Source organism: Phocoena phocoena, chromosome 3 (genome assembly GCF_963924675.1).
Source record: "Phocoena phocoena chromosome 3, mPhoPho1.1, whole genome shotgun sequence".
Lineage (NCBI taxonomy): Eukaryota > Metazoa > Chordata > Mammalia > Artiodactyla > Phocoenidae > Phocoena > Phocoena phocoena.
The window spans coordinates 7,202,956-7,227,198 of NC_089221.1; positions in this window are offsets into that span (position 1 = coordinate 7,202,956).

Genomic DNA, 24,243 nt, shown 5'->3' on the forward strand with positions numbered 1-24,243 from the left:
ATACTACAGTACTATACAATCCTTGGTTGGTTGAATTGTTAGATGCAGAACTGACGATTACTGTACATTATATGTGGATTTTCCACTGTGCGTGAGTCGGCATCCCTAAGCCCCATGTCGTTCAAGGGTCATCTGCAGTCTTAATCCTCCCAGCTAATATTAGTGCAAAGTCAGTTGACATATATGTTCTTATCATGCACACAGAAACATTGCAAACTGAATAGGCACAAATTTCTTTCTTTCTTTTTTTTTGTTTTAAGTTCAATTGTTTAGTTTTTTAAAAAAAAATTATTGGAGTATAGTTGATTTTCAATGGTGTGTTAGTTTCAGGTGTACAGCAAAGTGAATGAGTTATACATACACATATATCCATTCTCTTTTAGATTCTTTTCCCATACAGGTCATTACAGAGTATTGAGTAGAGTTCCCTGTGCTATACAGTAGGTCCTTATTAGTTATCTGTTTTATATATAGTAGTGTGTATATGTCAATCCCAGTCTCCCAATTTATCCCCTCCTCTTCCCCCCTGGTAACCATAAGTTTATTTTCAACCTCTGTGACTCTATTTGTGTTTTGTAAATAAGTTCATTTTTGTCATAGTTTAGATTCCACATATAAGTGATATCGTATGATAGTTGTCTTTCTCTGTCTGACTTCACTTCACTTAGTATGATAATCTCTAGGTCCATCCATGCTACTGCAAATGGCATTTCGTTCTTTTTTACGGCTGAGTAACATTCCATTCTATATATGTCATTTCTTTCTTTTTGTATAAATCAGATGTAAGAAGCTTGCTATTTGTATATTTTAACAAAACTCTGGGTTTTTTTACCTTTTTGAAAAAAGTATTTTCAAAGACTGACTCATAATCAGTCATTTCATATGAGGGTTTTTGACTCTTCCCAGCTCCATTTTCTCACAACTACCGCTCTTTATTTAACAGTGCATCAAGCCAGACTTCAGTAAAATGCCGTGGAGTAGGTCTCTGAGTCTGACTTGTGCTTCTCTGGCAGCACCAGGCCTTACTCTAGGCAATATGTGATGGTTGAACCCGCGTGGGCGTGGGATCATGCAGTGACGTCCAGCCCTGACTGCTCATTTGAATCAGCTGAGGGCCTTTTAATGTAGCATCTTAAGCAAAAGAGAAAAAGTAAAGTGTTTCACTTTTTGAGAATGACATTCTGAGAACAGAAATATTGCAACATTGAGAAACCAACTAGCAAATTTAGCCTCAAGCTCTACTATTTATCATTTCTGACCTGTAGAATCAACCCTATTCCAGAAAACTGACAGATGCAGGGCTTGACTTATGATTTACTTATGCCAAGACCTAAAAGAAACTTTTAAGACCCTAGAAACTAATAGCTCATATGCTGACCTATAAGATATTGGATCAATGAAATTCAAAGTAAATTCACACTTGAGCTGCAAAACCACATTGTACTAAACAAAGTCATCTATCTCAAAGTCTTGTTTAAAATATTTCATATCTTGTCATTAGACTGCATTTTAATAAGATGGCCTGAAATGATTTGGAGGCACAGAGATTTAGGAATAATTAAAAAAAAACCCAAAATCCTGTTCTTTCCAAAGCTTATTATAACCACTTTTTCTAATTGCTTAAAATAAGATCATCTCGGTCATGCCAGCTGTGAGTAAATTAATTAATTCATTTTAAGAATGAAAAAAAAAATATCTGGAGAATATAGCTACCACTGAGCAGATTGCTCTTCGTGCTTTTAAGAAATGGAAAAATAATGCATTGATAAATAACCACCATAGATAAATTTGTCTTGGCTTTATTAAAATGAGATTTCCCCCCAACATTAGTTATATTTAATATTCTTAACTCTCAAGGTAAACAATGATAATAGTTTGGTATATATTCTTTCACACCTTTCTCTGTACGCCTACAGATATATGCTAACATATATGGGTGTTTTTTAATAATTCCTATTTTTTAAAATTTATTTTTACTTTATTTATTTTATTTTTGGCTGTGTTGAGTCTTCACTGCTGTGTGCGGGCTTTCTCTAGTTGTGGCGAGCAGGGGCTACTCTTCGTTGTGGTGCACGGGCTTCTCATTGTGGTGGCTTCTCTTGTTGTGGAGCACAGGCTCTAGGTGTGCGGGCTTCAGTAGTTGTGGCACGCAGCCTCCGTAGTTGTGGCCCGCAGGCTGTAGAGCACAGGCTCAGTAGTTGTGGTGCACGGGCTTAGCTGCTCCGCCGCATGTGGGATCTTCCCAGACCAGGGCTCGAACCCGTGTCCCTTGCATTGGCAGGCGGATTCTTAACCACTGAGCTACCAGAGAAGCCCTTAGATGGGCTTTTTTTATGGGCTTTTGTTTCCTATTTACAAAAACAGAATCTTAGTTAACATATTATTACTTTTACTTTATTATTATTGCATACTATTACTTATTATTAGTCTGCAACCTGCTTTCTTTGAAATCAGCTTTACCAAGGTATAGTTTACATACAATAAAGCACTCTCATTTTAAGTGTACAGTTCAATGAGGTTTGATATAAACTTATGTAACCATCACTATAGTCAACATATAGAACATTTTCATCACCTCAAAAAATTCCTTTGTGCCCAAAGCATCTCCCACCCAACACCCTGACCCAAGCAAACACTGATATGATATACTTTTTGTTACTGTAGATTAGATTTGTCTTTTCTAGAGTTTCATGTACCTAGAATTACAAAGTATACATCCTTTTGTGTCTGCATTCTTTTGTTCAGCACGATGTTTTTGAGATTCATCCATGTTGTTGTGTATATCAGTAGTTTACTACTTTCTATTGCTAGGTAGTATTAGTTTATATGAATATACCACAATTGTTCTTATATTTCCCTGGTGATAGACATTGAGGTTATTTCCAGTTTGAGCTATTATGAGTGTATCTGCTGTGAATATTCTGGAACAAGTCTTTGTGAGAATGTATACATATTTTTTCTCTTGGGTAAGCACCTAGGAGTGGAATTTCTGGATCATATGGTAGGTATGTAAGAAAGTACAAGACTGTTTTCCAAAGTAGTTGTACCATTTTACCAGCAAGGAATGAGAGTTACAGTTTCTCCATATCCTTTCTCACCAGCGCTTGGTATCAATACTGGGTTTTGTTTGCTTGTTTGTTTAACCATTTTAATGAATCTGTAGTGGTGTCTCTACAATGAGATTTTGTTTGAGTAACTGTTTGAAATTAAAGGGAAGAAGAATGATTTTGATTAAGATGTTAGAAATTAATGTATGATACTAACTTATTAATCCTATAAATACTCTCTTCTTCTCTTGGAAGTAAGGGTGCAGAAAGACCAGTCATTATAACCCTTTATGGCCCCATGCAATTTCTTCACTAGAAGGTGGAGAGCCAGTTCAGATTCAAGTGCTAAAACAATATGCTTTTACTCTTCATTTGGGACTGTAACAATTAGGATACAGACAGTTGCAAGTAACATCAGTGGCTTAAACCTAAGGACACATTGATTACTTAACCTGAAGCAAAAGGCATGTTGTCCCTAGGGTATTAGTTTTCCCACAGTGGCAGGACTGTGATTGATGCTAAGCAACACCATGACTTTTTGGCTCTTCCCCCTCAGGGTTCCAAAAAGGCTGCAACAATTTTAGCATCATTTCTCACGTGACCACCTGTGCGATAGGAAGTAGCATAGTTGGGCAGTATGAGAATCCTCTGACTGACTGGACTCTCAGTCCTTTCCAGAAGCCCCCAGCTGACTTCCCCACAGTTCCCATTAAAAGAGCCAGACCTGGAGGCCACTCCCACAATAGAATATAGGATGTGAGCCTCCCTGGCCTCTGTAGTTGGAGGTAGTTTGGGCAGGAGGGCCTGGGAGGGCCTGGTGGCAGCCGTTCCTACCATGGGCGTTACAGAGACTTTTGGAAGGAAGTGCATTCTAGAGAACAGTGAGACACACCACTATGGTGTGAATAAAAACAGTAGCTGGATTACCTGAACTGTTAAATTAAACATGCCTAATGAATCTTTCTGAGCTGCTCTGCTTCTAACAAGCATGTCTCTTCCTGTCAGTCACGTGAGGTCTTAAGTAATAGGGACTCCACATCTACACACCGGCCTGGGTCAGAATATCCAGGGAAGGCTGCTGAAGGCATATCTCTGGGTTTGCAAACCCTGGATAACTGGATTGTTCAGCCCTGAATTTGGGTATCATTTGGAAGGAGAAAACTTTTAAATTCCTTCTTAGTAGGGAAACTTATTCTTAGCACCTTCACTTCCACCACCTTATTTTAGGACTTCATTACCTCTTTCCTAAATAATTGTAATAGCCTCTTGACTGATTCCCCTCACCCATCCTTCCTGCCTTCAAGTTATATTGCAAAGATCTACCAAAATAACATAAGAGCAATGATTATCACATACCTTTAGTGACCTGCTCTGTCTACAAGATAAAATCAAATCTTTTCTGGCATTGATCTTCTTTTTCACATGTTAGCTCTAATATGCAATTTCAGCCCCATCTCACATCATACTTGAGCCAAGCTGGGGTCTTCACTTTTCCCTTTCTGTCACCTGTGATTGCCCACCTGTTCCTTTGTTTATCCCATTTCTGTTTCCTGGAATAAAATTCACCATGTCTGTATGGAAAAATCCTTCCTATTGCAAGTGGAAAGCTGCCATTTTTTCCATGTCCTACATACATTTTTCAGAGACCAACATCCAAATTTTTTAACTCCGCTCCAGCTATTCACAATTTGTGGGGAGATTGGTCAACATGAGATGTCTACTCTGGGAACAGGTGGGTGTGGGACCCAAGACAGACTGGTGGACCCTTCCAGAAAGGTGCCTGTTAAACAGGTAGCACCAAACACAAATGGCATTCACCCATGAGGTAATCACCCCAGAGGCAGCACCCTGATGAGAATCTCTGTTCATTTTCCTTTCAGAGCCCAGCCCTTGGAAGCCTCTAATCTTACTGCCTTTCTGAGCATGGCTGTTCCACCCCCTTTCTCTGAGTTGCCTCACTCACTTCCTGTACCTCATTTTTTGTTTTATTTCTTAGGCAGAGTAAATTGTGTTTCATGCAAGCAAAGGTTCTGGTCCCCTGTTTCAAAGACTGAGTCAATATCTCTGAGTGCTTTCCACAGTATTCTGAACAGACGTGCTTTCCTACTGTGCACAGTTTTTCTTTGTGTGGTCACTTTTGCTTCCTTGTATAGCAGTTATCTGTGCAGGTTATTGACGTGTTCTGACGAGGATGTGATGTGAGTCTGTCAGAGACGGAAACCGCATCTCAGTCATTTCTGCACCTGGTCGCCATCATCAGCACTCTGGAGCTCTCTGTGGAAGGAAGGAATAATAAGGACAGCTTTTGCCAGGACTCTCTTGTGCTTTGATACATTGCCTCACAAGCTTGGTTATTTCCTGAATGTTCCATGTCTTGGCAAAATATGTGTATTAGGATGTCTCTGGCTGCTGTAACAAATTAACACAAACATAATGGCTTAAAACAGCACATATCTGTCCCTTTCCAGTGATGGAAGCCAGACATCTGAAATCAGTGTCCCTGGGCTAACGTCAGTGTATCAACAGGGCTGGGTTCTTCTAGAGGTGCTGGGGAAAATGATTTCCTTGGCTTTTCCAGCTTCTGGTGGCCGCCTGCATTCTTTATCTCACGGCCTCTTCCCCACAGCGTTCCAACCTCTTGTCTCTGGCCAGGGATCGGTAGCCCAAGAATGAGGGACTGGCATTGGGCAGGTCCTTTCTTCTCTGTGGGGCTGTCATGGGCTGAACTGTGTCTCCCTCAAATTCACATGTTGAAGTCCTAACCCCAGCACCTCAGAATGTGACTGTATTTGGAGACAGAGCCATTAAAGAGGCAATTAAGGTATAATAAAATGAGATCACTAGTGTGAACTCTAATTCAATATGACTGGTGTCCCCATAAGAAGAGGAGATTAGGACACATACACACACAGAAAGAAGATCAGGTTAGAACGCATCTATCCATAAGCTGAGGGTAGCAATCTCAGGAGGAACCAACCCTGCCAACACCTTGATCGTGGACTTCCAGCCTCCAGAATTGTGAGGCTATAAATTTCTATTGTTTAAGCTACCCAGTCACTGCTACTATGTTACAGCAGACCAGTGATACAGACTGAATGTTTATGTCCCCCCAAAATTCATATGTTGAAGCCTAATTTCCAATATAAGGGGATTTGGGAGTGAGGCTTTGGAGGGTAATTAGGTGATGAATAAGATTAGTGCCCTTATAAAATAAACCCCAGAGAGTTCCCTTGCCTCTTCTGCAAAGCAAGGGCACAGCAAAAAGACCACCATCCCTGAAGTGGGAAGCTCTCACCGGGCACCAAGTACACTGGTGCCTTTATCGCAGACTTCCAGTCTTCCAATCTGTGAGAAACAGATTTCTGCTGTTTATAAGCCACCAGTCTATGGCATTTTGTTATAGCAGCCCAAATGCACTAAGACACCTTGCTAACTAATACAGGGGCATAGTGTGTCGAGCAGGGAAACTCAGTTGAAGCCTAGTAGCTCCATTGGCTGAACTGGAAAACATCTGAGACATGAAGAGAGAAGGCTCAACTCAATGGCCACAGGGACACAAGGCTCTTTCCAGGGTCACATGAGACCTTGGCTCAGGAACCCAAGAGTTTCCAGAACCTTGGTCAGGGTTGATTCACATTTGGTTTAGGCCCAGCCTGTAAGTGAAAATCCCATAGCTTGTGGGTCTGTAAAGGCTTTGTGATGAGTAAGTTATGAAATACTTTTTTGTGTTGCTTTTGTGTATCTAGAAAATAATTGACAATGCTTGTGATGAAACACAAATAAAAAAGCGCTGCTTTAAACTATATAATCTATATGAAATTAAATTAAAAGTTTGTCCATATCGATGTAAAAGTATATTTTAAGTTCTCCTCAGTTTCTCTTACAATTGTTCCTGGGGGGCTCAGGGGTGCTATGCATTTTCCAACAATTCTAGAAGAGCCTGCAGTTTACCAACACACACAAAATTCAAAGCACTATTTAAATATAAGTTTATAAATTTTAAAAAAGTTTAGTAGAGGTAACTGAGTGTTATCTAAATGTTAAGGAAGATATTATGAATCAAAAGAGCCTGCATCTATGGAAAAGAAAATATCCTTTGTTACCTATCAAGTCTCACCTCTTCATGTACTGTCAGGTCACATTCCTGGATGCTTTGGTCGGTTTTTGATTTGTTCCTCATAAGTCATCTTTTTATCTTTTCATGAGTTCATTAGAAAGAGTGTAAAACCATGATTCCTCAGGCACAATCTCCTTCAACAAGGTGGCTGGGGACAGTTTTAGTAAAACATTCATTTCAGGTCAGTTTGCTGTTCATGGTGCAGTCAGCTGGTCTGGGAACCGATGCTTCTTTTTGGTGTTATTGACATTAGGACAGGAGGCACTAAGCAAAGTCTGAATGTATGTCCTGATCTGGAAATGTCTTTAAAGACTTATTGGGCCAGATTCCCTGAACGTTCCTATTTAAAATCATACAATGCAAATAAATACCCATTCTCTTGATGATATTGACAAACAGAAAATAAGCAATCTCTCAAGTTTTTCCTGAAATAGGCCTCCACTTCTCTGGACCTTGCTCATAGGGTTCTTGACAGTAAATGACTTAAGCGAACATGCCGAATATCTCATCTTATTTTTCTCATTATCCTACCCTCCTGTCTGTCAGAGGGATCAGGACTGGTAAGCTTGCCAGTCACTGTGAATAAAATAATGGAACAAAGAGAAATGTTCTTGGTCTTCCCTGGTGGCCCAGTGGTTGAGAGTCCACCTGCCGAGGCAGGGGACACGGGTTCGTGCCCTGGTCCAGGAAGATCCCACATGCCGCGGAGCGGCTGAGCCCGTGAGCCATGGCCGCTGAGCCTACGCGTCCGGAACCTGTGCTCCGCAACGGGAGAGGCCACAACAGTAAGAGGCCCGCGTACCACAAAAAAAAAAAAAAAAAAAAGAAAAGAAAAATGTTCTGGGTAGTATTAGCTATAATTTTCAGTGTGGGCCATATGCCAGACAGCATTCTGGGCACTCTCATGCATTGTTTTCACAATATTTCAGCAAAGCTAGTATGAACTGATCCATTTTACAGAAGGAGCATGATAAAATAATTGTCAAGGCACTTTCTGAGTCAACATGCCTTCCCTATATGGCACTGAATCTAATTGAGGATGGGGTGCTGAGGAATTGGGTCTTGTGGATATTGTGCCACCATGACTGAATTGTATGTAAATATGTGTTTAATTAACCATCTTTCCACTAGACTTGAGTTTCACAAAGGCAGGGATGGTGAATGACTTTTGGGAATGTATTCCCAAAATATGGTAAGAGTTCTGGGACTTAAGGGAGGCTCAAGCCATATTTAAGAACGAATGAGTGTATTGGGTTTTCAGTGCTCCTAACATCTCTACTGAGAAGACTGCCTTGAATAGCAACCTCTACTATGGAGTGAACCCACCATCTGCTTAATCTTCATCCTGCACCAGTTTACTCTTATTTACCAGATTCCACTCACAGATGCTGGCTCTGTCGCCTTTACTCTGAGGGACCTGCCCTCCCATCTTGGCTTAACAGTTGCTGTAACATTTGGGAAAGAGGTGGGTTTGTCTCTCATCTGCTTTCAGGCCACCCACTTGTCTGCAGTTCCTTGAGTATCTGTATTATGACTGACCCCCATGTTCTTTAAAGGCTGTGGGTCACCAGCTTCACACTGGATTGTGCAATCTTCAGACCTCAATTTCCCTCATGTGATGCTGATCTCTTGAAAACAGACACCGAGAGTCCTTGATGTTCCAGGTGGACACACATCAGCTCATATGAGCTCTTCCTGCCCAAAGGAGTAGCAGGTGTGGCCCATTTGGGGTTCAGTGTCCAGAGGGTCATTGGTGGGTAAAACATGTGTTATCTATGGACAAACTTGGATACAGCAAGAGAACTGACCATGGAGGGAAAGAGAAGTCTCTCCCTAAGATTCCCATAATGAGCAGGGGGGCCCACCCTCACAAGGCGAGAATTCACCAGGAGACAGATCAGCTTCTTCTCTTACTGCTTCTCCACATTCATAACCTACTCCATGAACCTGGGAAAATACCACCACCTCCACCCTCAAAACCAGTGTCATGTGCCTGTCTATGACAGCAAGCAATGCAACCTTACACTTACACCAGGATTCAGATTTAAACTTGTTTACTACCTTTTATTGATCTTTCAGTGGAGAAAGTGTGCTTCTACCAGCCATCTTTGCTAACGGTACTGGAAAATAGAGAATGATTTGTAAGGTTAAAGAGAATAAATCATGCTAAAAGTGATCGTAACTTTCATTTTAGACACAGAAAAATGTGAAATAAACCCAATGGCTAGTATTGGATTTATTTTCCTGAGTTCTGTTATATATAAGCACTAAATCTTTGTGTAAGCCATTTGCATACAAACGATGGACGTGCCCACAGTGGGATGCAAACTTGGTGACACAGTTACACTGGAAGAAGCCTAAGTGACTGAATTACATAATTATACCATTTGCAGTGATAGCATTTGACTCTTCTCATTGGAAAAAATTGTATTGGTACCATTTTTGCATTTTTCCGTTGAATATTCTTCAGGGGTTACATTTTTTCTTTGTGATTTTGGGCTTGTTGAGAACTCCTCACCTCCTGCATATGTAGCTATAAAAGGACTTATGTGTCCCTTGTGGCTTATTAAGGTCAAGATGCTATTAGGTATAGCCTGGTCATTTAAGGTTTTAATTTCCATGCCCATTTTCCCAAGTGCTCCTGTAGTTTGGCATCCTTAAGCAACTAGGCTAATGAGGTCCTTTGCCCTTGGAGATCACCTTTTTGAAAGGAGAAATTCTCTCACCTTTGTTGGGTTTCATCTTCTCAGTCAACTTTCACATCAAGGTAGGAATCACAGTGCTGTAGAGAGACCAGCCTCTTCCAGGTCTAGATTGAGCATGAAAGCCACCTATGAAGCTTTCTCTTATTTTGTTTCTGTGTTTCTTCAAAGCTGTTCTGTCACCTGTGTATTCTGATTAAGGATTTCAAGCTCCCCTTGCATCTTTGCAGTGGGGTCCTGACATCAGGGCAGCCTTCAGGAGCCCATGCTCAGAAGGATCCCGGGAGTGGTGCAGTGCTCTGCCATTGTTGGCTTGAGTCTTAATTTTTAAAGAAGGGGCTGTGCATTTTCATTTTGCACTGGGACCCACAAATTCTGTAGCTGGTTCTGCCTAGAGTCGAGACCTAGGTAACCTCCTGAAGCAGGCTTAGCATTAGTCCTAATCACTTCTTCCACCTTGACTTTGTAGGAATCTCCAAGTTTCTCCATGGCATCCTCTTTGGGATTCATGTCTCACCTTCTTGAAATTTCTGCCTTCTTTGGGGGTCAGTGAGCTGGGAGGATAGTACTCAATTATCTCAGGAATAGCTTACTGGCCAATGTGTTACCCAGCCCAGCCGTGTGACATTTTACATGGGAAGAGTGGTGACTAATGATGACCAATTCTGGAATTTCAGATGTCCCACATGAATTGTGTGATACTTTCGTCTAGAGGGAAATGTGTTCACCCCCAGTGGTAACTGCCAAGGACACTTTTCAAGTACCTACCCTGTGTAAATGCCAGTCCCTTACTGTATTTATTCTCTCTTTATCTCTCCCTCCCACTTCCACGCTCCATCCAAAGGACATGCTTAGTGAACGTCTGGACTATTTTAAATAAATGAAATGCTCCGTGTTCAGACTATTCTGCAGAGAGGAGAAAGGGGCCAAGAACTGCAAATCTGAGGGAGAATTAAGAAAATAGCTCTGACTTCTCAAGGTGCTGGCACCTGTTCATCCCCCATTTACAAACTCTCCCTGTTCTGTGTCCTAGTTTCTCTTTCCCTGTCATCACCTCTGTCTCTCCTTCCTCTCAGCTACTCTCTCCAGGATCCCTTCTGCGGAATCACTGTTTGGGTACAAAGTTGTCTTTCTTTTCTTTAGTGGGAGGAGGAAGTGCCTATTCTCCATCTTCACCCATCTGCAAATGTGGCCTTGGGTGTCTCCCTGAGATGCTTGGTTAGAATCTCTCACCTTCTGGGTATGCTCCCTATAAAAACACTCATGTATACCTTGGGACACCTTTGCCTGAGAACTCCCATCTGGGGTTAAAAATTAATTTAAATCCGCTTCTTATAATATATTCACGTGGCGTTGTATCTTGGTCAAGACATATTTTCCTTTTTGTAGCACAGACCTTCTAAAAGTGTCCACTTTCTCCCCTGGTTTCTAGTTATGACCTACTTATATTAACCCAGCAGGAAGCATCCCCTAATCTGGATTATGCTGGTGTTTATTAAAGGAAATTTTAACCAAATAATATGCATTTTTGCAGTTTCATATTATAGTATTCAAAGTTGAAACATGCTATCTTCCTGCTATCACATTTAAATATGGAGCAGGGAATGGACATCTCCCAAAGAAACTCCATGTTCTTTCTTTGATGTTTAAAATTCTATAAATATCTCAATTGTCTACTTTCTGAAAAAATAGTCTGCCTCAGCTCCAGTAATGAGCCCTTCATTTATAGTGATTAATTTTTAATGTTAAAGATTAGTGTAAGAACCTGTTTAAACATTTGCCAGGAGCTAAAAAATTAATTTAAAATAATTGATTTGAAAGCCTGTAGAGACATTCGTTTCAAGGTCAGATTCCCTGGCAAACATTCAGCCACTTCTGTGAAGATCTGGATGGTCCTGGAAAAGTAGAGTCAATCATCAAAGTGAGGTGTGCTTTAAAGAGCACTTAAAACCTGCACCCAGAAGCCCATTTCACTGGGCTGCTGTGGAGATTCCTGCTGTCTTATCTTATCCCCACAGTTATTCCCATAGTTACCTGGCTAACTATGCTTTACCTATGCAATGCAGTATTTTTTTTTAAAGAGTGAGATATAGCTGTACAGCCAAGATACATGACTACTTTAAAAAGAAAAATGCAGAAGTGTGTGGAGTTTGATTATTGTTTTAGTAACAGTTTTTGCATGACATATTTTTTCTGGAAGGAGACATTGGAAACCTAGTAGTGGTTAATATTACAAAGAGATTGAACTTTGTGGTTTTATTTTATCAATTATAAATTTTTGAACTGTTTGAACTTGTAATCATTAGCACAAGTAACATTTTTATTAACATCAATATGGTGTGTATTCATACAGGCATAGCTTATGCAGAAATACCCCAACATCTCAAGGGCTTCACATCACAAAAGATGATTTCTCACTCCATGTGGATTGGCAGGAGGTCTTGGCCCTCATGGTGGAGGTCCTGCCATCTGGACCACATGGCCAGATGGAAGAGGGAGAGAGGCTGGATTGGAATCAGCACAAGCTCTCCAACCAGGAAGCAGTAAGGAGGCATGACACTCCTACTCAAATTCTGTTCCCTGGTACTAGTTTCAAGACCCTACCCAATTGCAAGGAAGGCTGAGAATTATAAACATCCTTTAAATAATTCCCAACCTTAGGGGACATTACTGTGTTAGGCAGATAGATATTGTTTCTGAGACTACAACAGATGACATAAAAATGTTTCTTGGGAGCGCCTCTGATAACTGACCTTTTGCTGTTACTACAATGTAATGGTTTCATGTGCTATGTCCTATTTACCATTTCAGTGAGGATACTTCCATTTCAGGTGTGGCTCTGGCAATATGGCTGCCAGATCTCTTAATATCATGTCCTCGTGCAACTACATTAAAGGGTAGGAAGAGAAATTATTTTACTTACTAGTTTCTCTTAGTCAGCATATTAATAAGGGTTAGGTTCAGCTGTATGGCTCCAAAAGCTAAATTTTGCAGTGGCTCAAATACACGAGATGAAATATTATCAAGTTGATGGAAGCAGGGGTGTTCTTACACTTTTATAACTCTATCTAAGTCCCAGGTTTCTTGCACTATTACACTCTGCCAACCCTAGGGTTTGCCTTGTACACCATGGTACATGGTGGCCACAGGAGGCTCAGTAGTTACACCTGCTTCATACAAGCAGGGATAAGAAAAGAAACTAATAAAAAGAGACAAAGTTCTACACATGCTGTCTTTTGAGGGAGATTCCCAGGAGCTTCCCCTGACTCTTTGCTTACTCACCATTTTCCAGAGCTCAGTGATATCATCCTACTTGATTGGGAGAACCTTGGTAACACTACAGAATACCATACTGTTTTTGTAGGATGCTTAAAAATACTTTCATCTTCTATTTTCAAATATGAACCTGGCCTTTAACTAGAGAATTGTTGGAGTGTTTGGTGACACTGATTCCAGAGTTTTGCCTCTGTGTTTCTGTGAGACTTCTAGCACTGATACTTATTAGCCACTTAGAAAATTTAGTGTGTGTCATTCTTCCCAGATGTTACTTTCCCAGTGGTTTCCACTGAATAGAACCTGGGCCTTTTAGAGGGCAATTGACTGAGATCATAGTCAGAAATTGAACCTAGAAAAACTAATAATTAGTATCAGTTAGGATAAGCCAAGCTTATCTAAAGAGCTTACTGACTAATACCCCAAATATGGAGATAAATAAGCACAGGAGGAAAGGTAGAAGTAGAAGGCCAAAATTTTGAAACCTCTAATAAAACAACAGCTAGGCAACTGACTGCCAGCCATGGCTGCTGATACAATAGCATCAGTGAACAGTTGATTGTTATCTGGGTGATGGATATACTAGGCAGAAGCACTGAAACACACTAATTGTAACATCAGTGGGAGTGGCATAAAGAGAAACTATTTATCCTCTGATAGTGATGCAACTGAGAAGCACTAATGGAACAGATTTTTGGCATCATTACCGCCTGCACCATATGGACTGAAAATAGAGTGTTTTCCTAAAGGAGTACCCCCAAATCTACATCTTTCCAAAAGCATAGTTGGGTACGAATTGAGAGGAACTGCATGTTGTGTTGAACCGGAATATCTCTTCCATGTTTCTACTCACTGGGAGACAGACGTTTCCCACTTTCTTACCTGAGCATTCACCTTCATACCAACACAGCCAAGATGTAAATGATGAAATTAAAGAGAGGCAGTGACAGGTATAGACACAAACACGTTGGTACAAATCGTGAGAGAATGCAAACGCTAAACTTCTGCAATTGAAATTAACAGACAATAAAACTTTCTTCATCAAAAGACTCTAATTTAAAAATACGCCTAATCACATGTAAACCAGTTAAGGGATAGAGACAGAGAATAGGAAAAGTTTCCTATGGTTGTAAAGGATGGGGTCTCCTTGGATTACTTAAATCAAGGGAAAGGGTTAGGAGATAAGGTGGGCGGTTAGTGGTGGTGGCAGTCATCCTAAGAACATATGAGTCCATTAAAGGGGGAGGGGGAGGGGTAAATGAGAAGTTGGGGATTATCAGATACACACACTATATAAAGTGGGTAAACGACAAGGACCTACTGTATAGCACAGGGAACTATATTTAATATCTTGTAATAACCTATAATGGAAAAGAATCTGAAAAATATGTATATATAAATGTATAACTGAATCACTTTGCTGTATACCTGAAACTAACCCAACATTGTAAATCAACTATAGTTAAATAAAAAAAAAAGAATATATGAGAAATCAAGAAACCTTGGTCTTATGCTGAGACCTCTTGGAAACCCATAAAGTTGCATAAGCAGTTTCTCTGAAGCATTGGTCAGCTGTGCAGACAGGCTGCAGAGAGCTGGGAAATACAGTTCAGTATAACACAATCACCCCAGTGCCTTCCTAAAATCCTCTCACTCAAAATGAAACCCACATGGTTTGTAGTCTCTCAGGCCTCATCGCAACCCACTGGCATCCTCTTCACTCTGCGATAACTATGGGGATTTATCTGTGTTCATCAGCTCACCCAGGGGCCCATCTTGCTCTTCCTTCTGCCTGGAAGACTCTCCTCCCAAGTCACGGTCTCTGGCCGCACACTCAGTCCCCATTTCATAGATCTCCTCCTCCAAGAGGACTGTCCTGACCACTCTTGCTAAAGTCTCCTTTTCCCCAGTTTCTCACTGTTGCACCCTTAATTCTAGCACTGCTCTCATCTATGGTTACCAATGAAATTTTCTTTTCAATCGACCTGAATGAGTGTAATCTATAAGCGCAGACATTTCATAATCTGAAAGAAAGGAATTTAAAAAGATGAGAAACATTGATTAAGGACCACAATTGCAGCCTGATTTTATGCTGTTGGTTATAGCATGACTGGGCTAATGAGGGTAAGGAGAACTTGTTATGAGCATTACAGCTGCTTTCTGTGAGTGGCAGCTGGCGAGATCACGGAAGTGTAAAGTGAAAAATGTGACCAGAAATAATAGTTCTGCAGTGACAAAGTGAAAAAGGCCGTAACAGCTATTGCACCCCGTGAAGGCTGGATTTAATAAAAAGCCCGCGTGTGCACAGTAATAGTTTTTATGGTTAGACATTTATAGCTACTAAAAACATTATCAAGTAATTTCCCACAGAAGACAGCTTTGTTTCTGTGAGTCTGAAATGCTTCCCAGACTCCATTTAAAATCACTGATTTTATGATTTTATTTTTGTAACACTTTTTTTTAAACTGTAATTTCAAATTTACAGAAAGATTTCAAGATTAGTACAAGGAACTTTCATATACCCTTGACTCAAATTCAGGGATTGTTTGTTTTGCCCCATTTGCTTTTTCCTTCTCTCTCTCTCTCTCTCTCTGTCTGTCGGTCACACACACACATAAATATTTTTGTATCTCTTTTTCGGAACCATTTGAGAGCAATCTGGGGACATTCTATATCCCCTCACTAAACATCTTCTCTTGTTTCCTTGTCTAGTGAGGTGACCCAAACCTCATTCCTGAAGAGTCTGGATCATTAGCAGTCTTGCCTGAATTGGATTATTATAGTTTCCCATCAACTTTAATTACATACTTGAAAGTCCTAAAAGATGCCCTTGATGACTGCTTTCCAGACACACTCCTCCCTGCCTGCATAATGAGGTAGTCACCCACTTTTCCCTTCATAGTCAAGGTCATCACCACCACCAGCACAGTGACCGCCTTCTCTGCCTGTTGACCCAGAGGAATGAGATGCTCAAAGAGCCCAGGAGGCAGTGCTAACTTCCAGTTTGATGGGATCATCTGTCGTGCCCCCTTGTGAAAACATTCCTCCCTTTGGATTTAAGACCTCTAAACAGCAGAACCTAAAATCATAGCCAGGCAGGCAAATAAACCAATGCTGAAGTCAAATTAAGGAGCACATTTTTCTATATAAGGTAGAGTGATGTATGTCAGGGTGTGCTGATATATAATAGTAATGGAATACTCAGAGCAATGAACCCAAAGAAGGCAGCTCTGAGTTGCAAAAAGCTACCTGTCAAGCAGTGATTAAAATTAGTGGCTGCCATTTGCAGACAGAGAAATCAATACTGATGACTGTAAGATTTGCCTTCCAGGCTGGAAACAAATGGCACACAGCACTGCAGTGGGAGTCCCTACCAGGAGCTCCTTACACAACAAAGAGCCCACGTATGGGGGCTTCTGTATTCTTTTTGATGCTCATGACCCAGAGGCAGTCTTTAGTCAATCTGTAAACCCAGCAAATAAACCATAGGGAATTTTTTAAAGACTAGAGTTCTCTTGTTTCTAATTTTTAATCCTTCCATTCATTTTTAATAGAAACCTGTGTTTCTACTTACCACATAAGTAGACAAAAATGATTGAAACTTCAGTAATAACAGTACTTTCTGAATGATTGTTCTACAAAATAAAATATTAGGAATATCACAGTGTATATGGGTAGTCCTGAGAAAGAGATGCAAAAGTTTATGTGATTTAGAAAATGTACCCAGAGGTCTTGAGAACTATTACTTTTAAATAGAATTTTTAATTTAGATAATTGTAGATTTACATGAAGTTGGAAGAAATAATATCCCATGAACCCTTGGCCCAGTTTCTCCCAATGGTAAACATCTTGTAAATGTGGTTGTGTAAATTATCACAACCAAGGTATTAACACTGATATAAATCACTGATCTTATTCAAATTTCCTCAGTTTTATATGTACTTGTGTATGGTATATGTGTAGGAGAATGTGCATTTTAGTTCTAAATGATTTTAACACGAGTATAATTTGTGTATCAGTATCACAGTCAAGATTCTAAACAGTCCCATTATCATAAGGGTCTCTCATGTTGCCTTTAATAACCCCTCCACCATCATCCCTAACATATAATGATCAGTGATTTATCTTCTATTTCTAGAATTTTACCATTTCAAAAAAATATTACACGCATGAAATCATGTGGTACACAACATGTTGGTATGGGTATTTTTCATTCAGCATGATGTAGTCTATCCATAATATTCTGACACATACTACAACATGGAACAAACTTGAGGACAATATGTTGACTGAAATAAGACAGTTACTGATAGACAAATAGTGTACAATTCCACTTAAATGAGGTATCTACAGTAGTCAGGTTCATAGAAACAGAAAATAAAATGGTGGTGGCCAGGGGCTGGGGAGGGGAAATGGGCAGCTATTGTTTAATGGGTATAGAGTTTTCAGTTTTCCAGAAAAAAAAGTTCTGGAGATTGGTTGCACAGCAATGTGAATATCCGTAATCCTACTCAACTGTACACTTAGAATTAGAATTGGTTAAGATGGTAAATTTTATGTTATGTGTTTTTTATCACAATTAAAAAATAATAAAAATTGTATAAAGACATATAAAGGACGAATACCTATCTTTCTCAAACTATTGCAAAAAATTGAAGAGGAGGTAACACTACCAAATTCATTCTATGAGACCACCATTACCCTCATACCCAAGCCAGGCAAAGACACTATAATCTGAAAAGGCTACATAATGTGTGTTTCCAGCTACAGTAAGTCCCCTACATTAGAGCCTTCAAGTTGCAAACTTTCAAAGGTGCGAACATGCATTCCATCCACTTCAGGCGTGAGTGAAATTGCAGGTGGCCCTCCGTCTCCTATTGCTGATGATCCTTCAGCTCTACCATCTCCCACCTCTTCTCCCTTCTCCAGTCAGTAACTCTTCCTGCCTGTTCACGTGATGCCAGCCCCTGGATGCCAGCTGTTGTACTGTACTTTTCAAGGTACTGTAAGATTAAACATGTTTTCTTTATTTTTTGTGTTTGTTTTTCTGTATTATTTGTGTGAAAAGTATTATAAACCTATTACAGTACAGTACTGTATAGCCAATTGTGTTAGTTGGGTACCTAGGCTAACTTTGTTGGACTTATGAACAAATTGGACTTACAAATTCACTCTTGGAATGGAACTCATTTGTACTGTATATGACATTCTAGAAAAGGCAAAACAAAAGAAACAGTAAAATTATCAGTGGTTGCCAGGGGTTGGGGGTGTGGGGATGAGAGATGAATAGTCAGAGCACAGAGGATTTTTAGGGAAGTGAAAATACTGTATCTGATACTCTCATAATGGGTACCTGTATGCATTTGTCCAAATCCATACAATGTACACCACCAAGAGTGAATCTTACTGTAAACTGTGGACTGCGGGTGATTATGATGTGTCAGTCAGTGTAGGTTCATCAGTTGTAACAAATGCTGCACTCTGGGGGGGGACGTTGATAGTGGGGGAGGTCAAGTGATGGAGGGGCAGGAGGAATAAGGGGAACCTCTGTACCTTACTCTCAGTTTTGCTATGAACCTGAAAAAGCCCTAAAAAATAAAGTCTTCCAAAAATTATAGAATTCACAGACAAAGAAAAGACTCTAATGAGTTCAAGAGAACATGAGCTGATAGCAGTGGGGAGAAGGAAAAAAGGAGCATGAAGGCTTAAGAGACCAAAGGCAAAGGCACAAGAATGAAGGAGAGGAAGTGTGAGTTAGGAGACCAGTTAAGAGCAGAAGATGCACCTTTAACCCAGTTAATCTGTACAAATGCAGCATTGACTTTCACTCAGGTTTTCTTTTACAGGCTCCCAGCAGGGGGCAGACTTCAGTCTCATTTCCATCCCCCTCTGTCTTCAGGTTCACAAAGCTTTCTCACATCCTAAACGATCACAACTGTCTATTACAACCTTCTCAAGGTCTTTCATTAGAACTCAACTGTTATTGGCCTGATGTAAATGGGAACGACTGTGCATTTGTTGGCAGCAACCTGTGGCTTATGCAGAAGTGAATACTGTGTATATCTATAAGGTGCTATTATCTCCTTGAGCACCAAGAGCAGCCTCCTTGGCATGCCTAGAAGAATCGACAAGCACTTATTTCCATAGCTGACTTTGGAGAAGTTCCGAGCTATGCTCTGGGACTAAACAAAGACTCCTCTCTGCTTGTTGAAAAGGCCTGGTGAGCTGGATGAGCAACTCAGATCAAATAAAGTTGGGGAAAAAGCGCAACTCTGTAGAGAGGATGTCTCAGCAAGCTGACCACTTAAAAAGAAAAGTAAATACTGCACTGATGAATATTATGAAGAAAGGCTTTAGGTAAGCAGAATTATTCTCTTAAGAAAATAGCAATTAACACATATGAGATAGTTGCAGTAAAAAATTTAAAAGAAAGAAAAGATATTGATTTCTTCCTCTTCTGTAATAGTAATAGAATAAGAATAACGCCAAACCTCTAAATGATGATTTAGCAGTTTTACTGAAAGCTAAAGATGAAACAATTTCAAAATAAAAATGACAACAGGAATCCCTAAATACTATCTCCTTTGTAGCTAGGCTCCAGAATAAGGAAAAAACAGAGTAGCAAGAAAATGAAATCTTTATCATTAAGGCTGGTTTCATAGTCTCTGTAAACCCTGGAACCAATGAAAAGAAAAAAAAATCCAAAGAGGGAGTATTTAGTTATTTAATGAATAGCATATGATCTTTCTCCATGTCCCTTGAAAGGAAGAGGGTAAAACTTTATACCTTTCATCCCATAAATCAGTGGTTCCAGGATGTGATTCCCAGTCCAACAGCATCATCACTTGGAACTTGTTCAAAATGCAAATTCTGTGCCTCTACCCCAGGCCTACTGATCCAGAAACTCAAGGGAGCATCTCATCAACATGTGTTAACAAGCCCCCAACTGTTTCTGATACACACTAAAGTTTGAGATCTACTGCCCTAAATCGTGACCATATTCCATTTTTAAGCCTTTCTGAAGATTGTGTAAGATGGAAAATATCATATAACTGGACTCAATGCATTTATAATTCACACTTCCAGAGACTTACAACTTGGGGGTCATACTGACACCTCCCTACTACAGGAATACTGGCATTTGAACAATGGTGTCCTGGGAGAATTTTCAAGCAATGAAGAAAATGGGTGTGAAAAGTAAGAGGGAGTTTTATCACTCAAAATCGTCCCATTGTCCAGAATCAAGACAATGTTCCAGGACTTTTCTCTGGGGATCATCCTCTTCCTGAGAAGTGGGACAGGAGAGAGATCATTATAATCAATACAGATTAAAGCAACATGAATTCAAAGAGGATCTTAGCCCTGTGGTTGACAGGCTTGTGATTGGAAAGTAGCTCACCAGATAATGTTCATCGTGATGATATTTTATATACATTTGTCTCCAGTATCCAAGGGGTTGGTTCCAGGACCCCTGCAGATACAAAAATCCCTGTGTGTTCAAGTCCCTTAACATAAAATACTAGTATTCAGCCCTCCATATTTGCTGGTTCTGCATCCAAGGACTCAACAAACCTCGGATGTATTTTCTGATTGATTGGCAGCTGCAAAACCTGCCAATAGGAGGGCTAGCTCTATTCACTACTTTCTTTCTTATTTATGACTTTTAATGATTTTCCCTTAATTTCCTGTGAGTGACGAGTTTGATGATTCTGGGAGTTTTTCTCTCTCCATGTTCCTCCCATAATGTTCCAATATATTTCAGTTTACTTGAAAAAAAATTTTAAAGCCTTTAAAAAATGATACAAATGAACTTATATACAAAACAGAAATAGACCCACAGACATAGAAAACAAACTTATGGTTACCAAAGAGGAAGCGGGAGAGGGATAAATTAGGAACTTGAAATTAACATAGACACACTACTATATATAAAATAAATAAATACCAAGGATCTACCATATAATACAGGGAACTATACTCAGTATTCTCTAATAACCTATAAGGGAAAATAATCTAAAGGGAAATAGAAATATATATATGTATAATTGAATCACTTTGCTGTACACCTGAAACTAACACGACATTGTAAATCAACTATACTTCAATTTTAAAAAGGCTTATTTTTTGCACTTTGTGAGAGCAATTTAATATTTTTAAATTTAGATTTATTAATATTTAATATACCATAAAGCAGTCCTTCTAAAGTGTACAGTTCAGTGGATTTTATTATATTTAGAAAGTTGTGTAGGCATCATCCCTAATTCTATAACTGGGAAATGCAGCAGTTTCCTTTTTTATTCCTGTGAAATATGTTGCTTCTCTTTAGTGTCCTCATGAGGAAGCTTCAGAGAGTGGAGTGAATTCAGGTGCATGTGATAGCACCTGTTGTAGACTCCCAGGAAGCAGTAAGTAAATCTGAAAAACACAATAGCATCAACTAGATAATAGCTTGAGTTTTACAGTCAGCCCTCCGTATTCAAAGGTTTCACATACAAGGATTCAATCAGCCACAGATCTAGATTATTTGGAAAAAAATTTCAGAAATTTCCAAAGAGCAAAACTTGAATTTGCTGCATTTGGGCACCTGTTTACATAGCATTTACATTGTATTTACTACTATTGACATAGCATTTCCATTTATTAGGCATTATAAATAATCTAGAGATGATTTAAAGTATACGGGAGCATGTGTGTAAGTTATATCCAAATACTGCACCTTTTATAGAAGGGACTTGAGCATCGCAGATTTTGGTAACCATGGGTATCCTGGAACAAATTCCCTGCAGATACTAAGGGACAAACTACTGTACTTTGCTTCTTAATTTCTGTAGTACTTGAACAGAGAAATTCCAGATGATTACATAAATGGCATGATTTTCACTCCTCTTTTGGTATAGATCCTCAGGATTTAGAGAAATGCCAATCTTTTAAACTTCACAGAAACAAGAGTAAAAATGAAAGGACCTCCAAACTTTCCTCCTTTTCCCAGATGTTTGCTATTATCTAGTTCTTATCTACCAGGCAAGAAGGCTGGTAAGAATCAAGGGCACCTTGGGAGGGAACCGCTCTGAAGCCCAAGCATTAGGTCTGCAGCATGAGGGAGACCAGATGTATCTCTCTGCTACCTGCACGCACTGCACCTCACATCCTTCTGGATCTGGGTCTTCCCCCTCTCTGAGTTAAGATCTGTGATCCTACCAAGTCTCATGTGACCAGATTATGTCAGCTTTGATCCTGCATAATTGTTTGGAGCTCTCTTCTCTGAATCCAGATGACGAATCCTGCAAACATAGTCAAAACGCCTGAGCATTTCTCCATCCTCCTGGAGGCCATTCAGCCAGATACTGTCCAATACGTCCACCTGGGAAACTGAAGCAGAGGGAGATCCATTTTGATAAAACACAGAGCAAGACAGTTTTGATATTAGTATGAATGAACATAGAGAGATGTAAACCATGACAGAGTCTTCTGCTGTCTGGCCTCTGAGGCTTAAGTAAGAGCAATTACTTCACATTGTTTGATCAACACAACAAGCCACAAAGTCACCACAGACATGCAGAGGGCTGGGGTTTCTGAGGGGACACCAGGACTCTCAGCATCCAGGCCCTCATTCCAAAGCTGTGCCTGACTGCTGCTGTGCCAGTGCTACATGAGAACTGTGTTACTTGGGCCACGCTTCTCTCATGCAGGGGAGCGAGAAACCAAGGCCTGAAAATTTGCACAACTCAGAGACCCTGAGGCCACCCCACAGACCTAAGTCCTTTCATCTCAAATCAGAAGAGAATTTCAAAGGGTTGGGACTATAACAACACTGATTGTTATTATCTGGTTGATAGGGATTAAGAAAGACATGCATTTAATGGTTTTCCAACTTGGTAAAAGAGTGAAGGCAGCATGTATTAGAGATAGCAAAATTAAATACATTTATTGAGAGCCTGAGAATCAGACGCCATTAAATTACTCCCAAATTTACATTTTTTTAAGACTTTTGAAGATGCATTTTCCTATGTGATTTTTGTTTTAAGAAGGGGGTCTTTTTCTAAGAACTAACTGAAAGTTATTTATTTGGCATCCAAGAATCATCATGAGCGTTCATTCATTTATTTATCCACTCATTTATTTATTCACAAATCTAATAAATTTTACAGAGCTTCTACCATATTCTCTGCCCTGTGCTCGTTGGTGGGGAGATAGGGCAGCCATAGGCTATTTAGTGGGGAACCTCAACATTACTTCTAGAAAACACAGGCAGATCCTAAAGTTCCCTTAGATTTATCCCACTCCCCTCACCTTTTTTTCCTGCTGATTGACCTCTCTACCCTAAATAATTGAGGTATTAATTATTGACACTCTGACAAAAGACACATTCACATTTTCCCCTCCCAATCCAAGGAAATAATATTCAATATTGAAGCTCAATTTCATTTACATGGAGAAAAGATTTACTCAAGAAAGATATTTCCCTGAGCTCTAAATTTTTAGATAATTTTTTCAAACTCACAAGAAAGGAAAATGTTATTTAAATACAATTTGGAAAATAGATATATCTTTATTAACATAATTCTAAAATCATCAAATTTCAGATGAAAACATTTTTATTTTGAAAATTTAAGGATATAAGCCCAAGCTATAATGGATTTAAATATAAAAGTGTAGAGGTGGCACTGTTAGAGATTTTCTTCACAAGTGGATATGATGGATTTTGTAGTGCAAGAGAGCCCCTGAACGTCTGCGGCACTGAATCATATTTTAACCTTTAGTTTTATGACAGAAAAAAACATTAACTATAATCTTATTCACATTGCTTTTGCAGGTGTCAGAGTCTCTCATAAAATCCTGGAATCTTCAATCAACACTCTGAAGCACAATTGTCCTATTCAGGCTCAGTCTTTTGCTTCAGCTTCTTCTGAGATAGGACCCTGGGAGGTGCTAATAGTGACAGGCTTTTAATCTGTCTGTTTTAAGATTCACATTTTTTATAAGGTCCCTGCTGCTGCAGCACCTACTGGAATAGCATTTTGAAGTTTGAATATGGTGTTGTATTTAGCCTGAATATGTGAGGACCCCAAAGGCATAATGAGGTACAATTAACTCTCTCTGCATT